Source organism: Pteropus vampyrus, unplaced genomic scaffold (genome assembly GCF_000151845.1).
Source record: "Pteropus vampyrus isolate Shadow unplaced genomic scaffold, Pvam_2.0 Scaffold94, whole genome shotgun sequence".
NCBI lineage: Eukaryota > Metazoa > Chordata > Mammalia > Chiroptera > Pteropodidae > Pteropus > Pteropus vampyrus.
Window position 1 is genome coordinate 3,841,500 of NW_011888875.1, and position 10,374 is coordinate 3,851,873.

At 47.8% G+C, this 10,374-nt stretch overlaps 1 protein-coding gene and 1 pseudogene across 1 annotated transcript in view; both read left to right on the forward strand.

Annotated features, from left to right (window-relative positions):
• CTNND2 (catenin delta 2) overlaps positions 1-10,374 on the forward strand; it is a 700,986-nt gene that overhangs the window by 414,311 nt on the left and 276,301 nt on the right. The gene's annotated exons all lie outside the window — the stretch shown is intronic.
• Positions 1,462-1,580, forward strand: LOC111742425 (annotated as a pseudogene).

The following is a 10,374-nucleotide window of genomic DNA, read 5'->3' on the forward strand; positions in this document are numbered from 1 at the left end:
CGTTTCTTTGAGTAGTGTTTACCTTTGGTTAATGCTTAAAGAAAGGGAGTTATATTCTGTGTTCAGCACTTTACATAATTCTTTGAAATAGGGAGGAACGTTTGGGTCGTTGATTGCTTTTTCATTTGGTTGCATACCACTTATTAAGAATAAATATAAACTTTGGAATGTTTTCAGAATTTAATTTTTATTATTTGTGCACAGCGTGATGCTACGATTTTAATTTCTTTTAGCAATAGTAATATTATGTTTGCATTATAAAAGTAAAAACTGTACAGGCCAGCATGTTAGATTTGTTTATGAGTCATTTTAAATAATACATTTGATAAATTTCTTAAAAATAATGTCCCCTTTAAGACTTTTCTGTGAGTGTGGTCTGCTCTAAAAAGAAACGAATTATTTTATTCAAGTTTCTATTTCCATGGAGACCTTAAGGAATATCTTAAGTGGAAACTCATAGTATCGTGCACTGGAATTGTGTGAGGGCCACCTACCTGACCTTGTCCCAGCCTGGAATGGTGTCAGGAGAAGCCCTCCAGAGGCTGAAGGTAAAGCAGCTATGAACTTGGGTTTCGGAATCACAAACATTTTGGTTTTCTGTCCTATTTATTATCTGGGTGACAGTGGCCTTTGTTTCCACAGCTGTAAAATGCGGTCATGTTTGTATGAACCCCGAACTCTAAATGACTCTGTGGCTGCTGTGAGCATCAGTGACTGTAAATGTGTAAAAGGTTTTAGCCTGCCGACCAGTACTTAGTGTATTGGTTTTCTAGGACTGCCAAAGCAAAGTACCACAAACTGAGTGGCTTAAGAAATAGGTATTTACTGTCTCACAGTTCTGGAGGCCGGAAGTCTGAGGTCAGGGTGATGTCAAGGTCACGGTCCTTCTGAAGGCACTGAGAGAGGATCTGTGCCAGGCCTCTCCTGTAGCTTCTGGTAGTTCCTTGGCTTGGGGCAGCGTAACTGCAGACTTCACGTGGCATTCTGCCTACGTGCATCTCTGTGCCCAAATTTCCCCTTATTAGGAGGACTCTGGCCACTCATATTGAGTTAAGGGGCTCACCCTACTCCAGGGTGACCTCATCTTAATTAATTATGTCCGCAGTGGCCCTTTTTCCAAATAAGGACACATTCTGAAGTCATGGGGCTTAAGACCTCACATAGGAATCTTGGAAGGACACAACTCAACCCATAACATTTAGTAAACTCTCAATAAATGGAAAGTTTTGTTGTTGTCATTTTGTTGTTATATTGCAATACTGATAACTCAGAAGATGGTAGAGAAGCAGGAACTAAAGGCCATTCTCAGATTTCTAGTTTTGATATCTGGGTAAATACATAGGGTGCCATGAAAGGAGGAACAGGGTCGGGTTGGGGGGCGCGGGAGGAGGATAAGTTTTTTTTAATTTAGGGAAACTTTGACTATCCAGTTGGTATATCAAGTAAAAATTATAAATATGAGTCTACAGCCATGCCACCCTGAACAAACCCGATCCTGTCTGATCTCGGAAGCTAAGCAGGATCGGGCCTGGTTAGTACTTGGATGGGAGACCACCTAGGAAGACCAGGCACTGTAGGCATAAAAAATTTTAAAAAATAAAAAAATATAAGGGATTGTAAGCTGACAAGGTTCTTGCAATCTGTGAGCTCAACCAAGGGTTGCCTCGCCTAAAAAAAAAAAAAATTATAAATACAAACCTGAAAAGATATGTGGAGTGAAGATACAGTTTTGCCAGTAATCAGAAAATAATAGCCATGTCTGTGTATTACATACATATGCTCTCATTCATTCATATGACTTGGGAGTTGACAAGTCATAAAACTGGAGATATGTCTGGAGAAAAGTGAAGAGAGTCGTTTGACAACAGGCACAAGACATACATCTGGAGAGAGAGACTGGTGCCAGGTAGAGGAGAACCGGACTTATTTTCTTCAAATTAATTTTTTTTTCCTAAAAGCAATGAGAAACCATTGAGGACTTTGAGCAGGAAACTGGCTGAATCTCAGGAAGACTAATCTGGAAACGATTGTGTAATGGATTGGAAGTGGTGGGAATTGGTGCAGTAAACTCAAAAGATATTAGATTCACCCACAGGAAATGGGTGAAATTTGGGACAAGTGACTAGGAGAAAACCCGTGGAGGAAGTCACAATGGTGTTTGGAGACCGAACATAAATAGTAAGAGGGCAATCAAAATTTACTTCAGAATTCCCAGCCTCGGATAATGGGGAAATACGGTATTACAGAAAAAAAATAAATCAAAGGAAATTCCGAGGGGAAACGGGTTTGTGTGAAGCGGGGCTGTCGGGATGACACGGCTCGCCTCCAGCTGAGAGCACGTGCTGGGCGGCAAAGTCCCGCGCAGAGGTGGGCCTGGGTCGGGGCAGTGACATTGCGATGCCGGGAAAGCAGTGACACCAGCCAGTAATCACGCCATTCCCTGAAGATGGTCGATGCACGCTCAGTTCATCGTAGCTGCTCTGCATGTGTCCAGTTTCTCTCTTCACAGCACTGGAACTTCAGCTTTCAAGACTAAAGCGGGCAAAAAGTCAATTCCCTCGGACTCTGCTAATGTCAACAGCTTAGTGAAACTTCTCAAAACCAGCTGCCATCACATGTCCCTTATTAGAGTCCCAGTACATCCTGCTTTAAGATATCAAGGTAAAAAAACAAAGAAGGTCACTTTCTGTTAAATCGGAAGGGTCTTTTGAAAGACAGATTTCGATTCATCTCTTTGACTGTAAAGCAGGGATCTGAGCATGAGACTCAGACCAGTGCAGAAGGTCAGCTTTAGAGTTCGTGTAGAAGGACCGAGAACGGATAAAACAGTGTCGTCAATGAAACATATCTTTTTATGTAATCATTTTACGGTGTTTTAAAAGCCCGCCCTGAAGGTCAGTTACAGTTGCGTTCAAAATCTTTTGTTCCTCTGACACCATGTCATACGGGTGTTTATTCGTAAGTAGAGAATCTATAATGCTCCATATAAAAGTGACAGTCGTGTAAAGAACAAAGGATATGGTGGAAGTAGCAATAGTGAAAGACGAGCAGTCATTTTTATCGTCAAAACAGAAGGGGCCGAATGCACGGTCGTTGACCATGAGCAGCAAGCCCGTGGAAATGCGGGGGACACACCCACGCCTGTTCAGGGCGGCCTCTTGTGCCATGAGCATCCTGTTGGATACCTCGTAGCTAGCTCGAAGCGGTGAAAAGTCCACCTCGTTTTCATAGAGCTTAAAATCTAGTTTAAGAGGAGACACGATGAAAACTTAAATTACATGAAGAGACTTATGTAGGTGAATACGGGGTGAAAATTGCTTAAACTTCACATCGTAACACCATGTGAAGACAGAGATAGACTCTGGGAGTGTGCATAGACATCCTTGGAACATTTTAGGGTTCACAGCTCCCTTTCTTCAGGAAAACGAGTTTCTCTGCCCTCTCGCCATGTGATTTCCAGAGGTGACGGATCATAGCGTCCCACCTTCTGGGGACCGTGGCTGCTCCAGGATTCAGTGCCTCCCCCAGGCAGAGCCCGTAAGAGCCCTTCCCCGGAACTTTGGGACTTGGGACCAGGAAGGGTGAGCCGCAGTTATCTCTGGGGGCAAGGAACCGATGCCAGGAGCGGCCGCAGAGGAGACAGGGGCGCAGCATCTGTGGAGAGGTGGTGATGGGGGTGAGCGAGCGGGCCCCCGAGGCTGCTGTGGTCCTGCTCCTCCGGAGCAGGGCAGCCCCAGGACACGCCCCCCTGGCCTGGGCGCCACCGCTGTGGTCTGCGCGCTGGTGGGTTCTTCCCTTGTGCGTCGTCGTCACCGCTATGTGGAGCAGCGACACAGAGGGACCCCCCCCAGGAATGGGGTCTGCAGGAAAATGAACCGTGACGCAGCGCACGGGTTTGAGCGTAAGGAGAGGCTCTTGTGAGCAGAGCGTGGATCACTTTCCCCGTGCTCAACTGGTGTTCCTTTGGCCAAAGCCATTGTGATGAGAGAAGATGCTACATTCGGTCAAGTAGAACGTGCAGAATGTTTCCATCGGGCGACTCAGTGGTCGCTTTTTCACTGGGAAAAGCGTCAGAGCCTGAGGTCAGGATAAGGGCTCCTGCGAGCACCTGAGTAAAAAATTCAAAGACGATCCATTTTGTTCTTATCATGGACATTCGATGAGTCCCTGCCTCGTGCCAGGCACTGTGTTAGGTCTCTGAGTACTGAGAAGAAATAATAGAGGTTCTGTGCTTGCAGCGCTCAGGGCCACATAACTGAACGATAGCACGGCGATCCGATGAGCCTTTGCTGTGGGTGCACGGACAGTGGCGTGGGGACATGGCCGGGAAGGAGGGCAGGCTGCAGGAGGCTCACAGGTGAGGGGGACATCAGAGCTGAGACAGGCAGGATGTTTGTAGGCAGGGGAGGGGACCAGTGAGGACAAAGGTGTGGGGTCGCTTTCAGGGCTGATGATTTGGAGGGTGGAAAAAGCCTAGAGTATATAAAAGATAAAAGGAATTAAATTCAAGCTGTCTTTGCAACTATTTTATGACTTATTTATATTCTAATTCTGAATGTAAAAGTATACTATTACTATAAGTATATGCAACATCTTAGCAAACATAATTTCTGGAGAAAATACAGTATGACATAATTATTCAAATTGTATCTTCTGTTAACTGCTAATTTTAATGGACTACGGAGTATATGCTCTCTCATTTTATTATGAATTTGACATAGAATCATAAAATTCTTTGAAAGAAAAATTTCCATCATCTTTTCTCTTTGTTATTTTACCAAATAAGACGGCGAGGCACACGGTAGGAGGGAGGATTCAAGTTCCGAGGAAGACTAGTCTAGACTAGTGGTTTTTAAATGGCAGGTTGCAACCTATTAGTAAGGGTTGCGAAATCAATTTTATAAAACATATTGAGTAGTGAGGCAGAGCCAGGGAGAGGGAGGGGAAAGGGAGGGAGGGAGGTCGAATGTGGCAGGATGGAAGGTGTCAGATTGCGTTACATGTAGTAAGAATGCAATTTCATGACTTTGTTGTTCATTTGCATAGCCAATAAATAGCCGATGAATATAGACATACATACGTATATGGACACATGCGCATGTGCTCTCGTTGCCCAATAAGATGTGCTTCTAACCATAAGTTTTAAGAAGAAAAATGGGGAGAGGGGCGGGGAATGGTGTGGGAGCTTTGACCAGAGTCCCAGCAGGAGCGAGGTCAGCCGTCCACTCAGCTGCTTGGGAAACGCCAGGATTCACAGGGGTCCAGGCCGATGCTCGGGCCCAGGTGAACCCTGACCTTCCGGCCGGCCTCTCCCTACCTCCCAGGCCCACTGCTCACTCCCCACCGGCAGCCTCCGTCCCGCTGCTTCCTTGGCTGCCTTGTCCCCTTTCTGACTCTCAGATCATGCATCCTTGAGAGCTGGGAGTGGTGATCTCTCTTCTAGCTCTGTCCTAAGTTTGTACCCCTAAAAGCAGAGCCTGAGACAAGAACTTGGGTTCAGGTTGTGTATTTAGGAGGCGATCCCAGACATCAGTGAAAGCGAAGCAGGGAAGGTGGGAAAAATAACCTTAGGGTCCATCGTCCTATCCTCGAGGTCCCCGCCACAGGCGCGGAGTGAGGGGGTGATCGGCCAGTTCCCCTCGGACCGTGGGCGGCTGCCTCCAGCGTCCAGCGGTTCTGGGTCTCCTGCGGGCATTGTCGCCAAGTGGGCCAGCGTGGTTGTGGCGAAGGTCGTAGTCAGAACACTACAAGGGCAGGGCAGGTGCTTAAGTGTCCATCTGAGCTCACAGGAAGAAGTCCCCGCAGTGGTGGCCGAAAGGAGAGGTGGCACGAGGCACTAAAGAGCTTCTGCCGTCCCCTGCGGCATCATTAACGTCTGCCACACAAGCGGGACTGGGTGTTTTCCATATAGTGAAGGGACAAAGGCAGGAGTGAAATCTGGGGATCCTGAGCCGAAACACGGTCCTCCTGGTACTGTCCCCCGCTGCCACCACCACGGGTCTGAGTTTGAAAATTTCTTGGCACATTCTGCTTTTCACGGACTGCTTCATCTGATATTCTCTCAAGTGTCCATATTTTGCAGTGTAAAAAACTGTATTTACAAGTGAACATTCTGTGTTTTCTACACAGAAGAAAACATTCTGTCTCATTCGAATTATTTATTTTTCTTCGAAGAATGCGGAACATAAAAGTCTCTTTACATCCCCGGCTTCTCATAACTGATCACTCCAGGAATCCAGTGACAAAGGCTGATGCCAGGGAGGATGAATCACCAAGCGCCATACGCCCGTACGAGACAGGCTCGTGTTCAGACGGGCACACGCGCATCGAGCTTGTCTGCCTGGAAATGAGGATTCAGACATGAGGATTTTCATAAACATAGAGGAGATTTAGTGCCTTAGAATCTGCCTCTGCTTTTGATGAGGTTTCACCAATTTTGTTTTTTCTTCCCTGGGAATACGGGGTGAAAATTGCTTAAACTTCACATCGTAACACCATGTGAAGACAGAGATAGACTCTGGGAGTGTGCATAGACATCCTTGGAACATTTTAGGGTTCACAGCTCCCTTTCTTCAGGAAAACGAGTTTCTCTGCCCTCTCGCCATGTGATTTCCAGAGGTGACGGATCATAGCGTCCCACCTTCTGGGGACCGTGGCTGCTCCAGGATTCAGTGCCTCCCCCAGGCAGAGCCCGTAAGAGCCCTTCCCCGGAACTTTGGGACTTGGGACCAGGAAGGGTGAGCCGCAGTTATCTCTGGGGGCAAGGAACCGATGCCAGGAGCGGCCGCAGAGGAGACAGGGGCGCAGCATCTGTGGAGAGGTGGTGATGGGGGTGAGCGAGCGGGCCCCCGAGGCTGCTGTGGTCCTGCTCCTCCGGAGCAGGGCAGCCCCAGGACACGCCCCCCTGGCCTGGGCGCCACCGCTGTGGTCTGCGCGCTGGTGGGTTCTTCCCTTGTGCATCGTCGTCACCGCTATGTGGAGCAGCGACACAGAGGGACCCCCCCCAGGAATGGGGTCTGCAGGAAAATGAACCGTGACGCAGCGCACGGGTTTGAGCGTAAGGAGAGGCTCTTGTGAGCAGAGCGTGGATCACTTACCCCGTGCTCAACTGGTGTTCCTTTGGCCAAAGCCATTGTGATGAGAGAAGATGCTACATTCGGTCAAGTAGAACGTGCAGAATGTTTCCATCGGGCGACTCAGCGGTCGCTTTTTCACTGGGAAAAGCATCAGAGCCTGAGGTCAGGATAAGGGCTCCTGCGAGCACCTGAGTAAAAAATTCAAAGACGATCCATTTTGTTCTTATCATGGACATTCGATGAGTCCCTGCCTCGTGCCAGGCACTGTGTTAGGTCTTTGAGTACTGAGAAGAAATAATAGAGGTTCTGTGCTTGCAGCGCTCAGGGCCACATAACTGAACAATAGCACGGCAATCTGATGAGCCTTTGCTGTGGGTGCACGGACAGTGGCGTGGGGACATGGCCGGGAAGGAGGGCAGGCTGCAGGAGGCTCACAGGTGAGGGGGACATCAGAGCTGAGACAGGCAGGATGTTTGTAGGCAGGGGAGGGGACCAGTGAGGACAAAGGTGTGGGGTCGCTTTCAGGGCTGATGATTTGGAGGGTGGAAAAAGCCTAGAGTATATAAAAGATAAAAGGAATTAAATTCAAGCTGTCTTTGCAACTATTTTATGACTTATTTATATTCTAATTCTGAATGTAAAAGTATACTATTACTATAAGTATATGCAACATCTTAGCAAACATAATTTCTGGAGAAAATACAGTATGACATAATTATTCAAATTGTATCTTCTGTTAACTGCTAATTTTAATGGACTACGGAGTATATGCTCTCTCATTTTATTATGAATTTGACATAGAATCATAAAATTCTTTGAAAGAAAAATTTCCATCATCTTTTCTCTTTGTTATTTTACCAAATAAGACGGCGAGGCACACGGTAGGAGGGAGGATTCAAGTTCCGAGGAAGACTAGTCTAGACTAGTGGTTTTTAAATGGCAGGTTGCAACCTATTAGTAAGGGTTGCGAAATCAATTTTATAAAACATATTGAGTAGTGAGGCAGAGCCAGGGAGAGGGAGGGGAAAGGGAGGGAGGGAGGTCGAATGTGGCAGGATGGAAGGTGTCAGATTGCGTTACATGTAGTAAGAATGCAATTTCATGACTTTGTTGTTCATTTGCATAGCCAATAAATAGCCGATGAATATAGACATACATACGTATATGGACACATGCGCATGTGCTCTCGTTGCCCAATAAGATGTGCTTCTAACCATAAGTTTTAAGAAGAAAAATGGGGAGAGGGGCGGGGAATGGTGTGGGAGCTTTGACCAGAGTCCCAGCAGGAGCGAGGTCAGCCGTCCACTCAGCTGCTTGGGAAACGCCAGGATTCACAGGGGTCCAGGCCGATGCTCGGGCCCAGGTGAACCCTGACCTTCCGGCCGGCCTCTCCCTACCTCCCAGGCCCACTGCTCACTCCCCACCGGCAGCCTCCGTCCCGCTGCTTCCTTGGCTGCCTTGTCCCCTTTCTGACTCTCAGATCATGCATCCTTGAGAGCTGGGAGTGGTGATCTCTCTTCTAGCTCTGTCCTAAGTTTGTACCCCTAAAAGCAGAGCCTGAGACAAGAACTTGGGTTCAGGTTGTGTGTTTAGGAGGCGATCCCAGACATCAGTGAAAGCGAAGCAGGGAAGGTGGGAAAAATAACCTTAGGGTCCATCGTCCTATCCTCGAGGTCCCCGCCACAGGCGCGGAGTGAGGGGGTGATCGGCCAGTTCCCCTCGGACCGTGGGCGGCTGCCTCCAGCGTCCAGCGGTTCTGGGTCTCCTGCGGGCATTGTCGCCAAGTGGGCCAGCGTGGTTGTGGCGAAGGTCGTAGTCAGAACACTACAAGGGCAGGGCAGGTGCTTAAGTGTCCATCTGAGCTCACAGGAAGAAGTCCCCGCAGTGGTGGCCGAAAGGAGAGGTGGCACGAGGCACTAAAGAGCTTCTGCCGTCCCCTGCGGCATCATTAACGTCTGCCACACAAGCGGGACTGGGTGTTTTCCATATAGTGAAGGGACAAAGGCAGGAGTGAAATCTGGGGATCCTGAGCCGAAACACGGTCCTCCTGGTACTGTCCCCCGCTGCCACCACCACGGGTCTGAGTTTGAAAATTTCTTGGCACATTCTGCTTTTCACGGACTGCTTCATCTGATATTCTCTCAAGTGTCCATATTTTGCAGTGTAAAAAACTGTATTTACAAGTGAACATTCTGTGTTTTCTACACAGAAGAAAACATTCTGTCTCATTCGAATTATTTATTTTTCTTCGAAGAATGCGGAACATAAAAGTCTCTTTACATCCCCGGCTTCTCATAACTGATCACTCCAGGAATCCAGTGACAAAGGCTGATGCCAGGGAGGATGAATCACCAAGTGCCATACGCCCGTACGAGACAGGCTCGTGTTCAGACGGGCACACGCGCATCGAGCTTGTCTGCCTGGAAATGAGGATTCAGACATGAGGATTTTCATAAACATAGAGGAGATTTAGTGCCTTAGAATCTGCCTCTGCTTTTGATGAGGTTTCACCAATTTTGTTTTTTCTTCCCTGGGTAGAATTTAGAAGTGACAAAATTCTAATTATAGACTTTTCGGATTTATGAGCAAATACATGTCGCGTGTAGTTTTGTGGAGCGCACATTCTCCGGCATCGTTGGGTCACTAACCGCCCACGTATACAGAAAAGCAGGGGTGTTTTCCTCATCCCAATTAACCTCCGGGTCTCCTGGGACTCGACAAGCCGGGGTCATGCGCTGCTGTCTGCTGTGGATGTAAAAATCAGTGCCTTTGCCCTCCGATTGGAAACCTAGTTATGAGAATAAGAATTTGCTCTCGGAGGTGCCAGGGCCTCTTCCTGCACAGGGAGGTGACGCTATGGCAGCCTGAAACCGGGCGTTATGTTCTACAGCGTAAGGGCCGTCCCCGCCTTGCAAATGCCCTTGCAAAGAAAAGGGAACTTTCAACATAAAATCCTCACTCTTTTCCTTTTTATTAAAGTTATGGGGGTGATGTTGGTTAATAATATTATATAAATTCCAAGTGTACAGTTCTGCACTACGTCATCCGTCTATTGCCTTGTGCGCTCAGCGGCCCAAATCTAGTCTTCCTCCGTCACCATGTACTCGACCCCCTTCAAGCTCCCCCCACCCCCTCCCCCTGTGGTGACCATCCTGTGTTCTCTGTGTCTATGTTTTCCATTTGTTTGTTCGTTGCTTTCTGTTTTATATCCCACGCGTGTGTGGAATCGTATGGTTCTCGTCCTTTTCCATCTGAGTTATTTCGCTTAGCCTGATACTCTTGAAGTCGCGATGGCTTC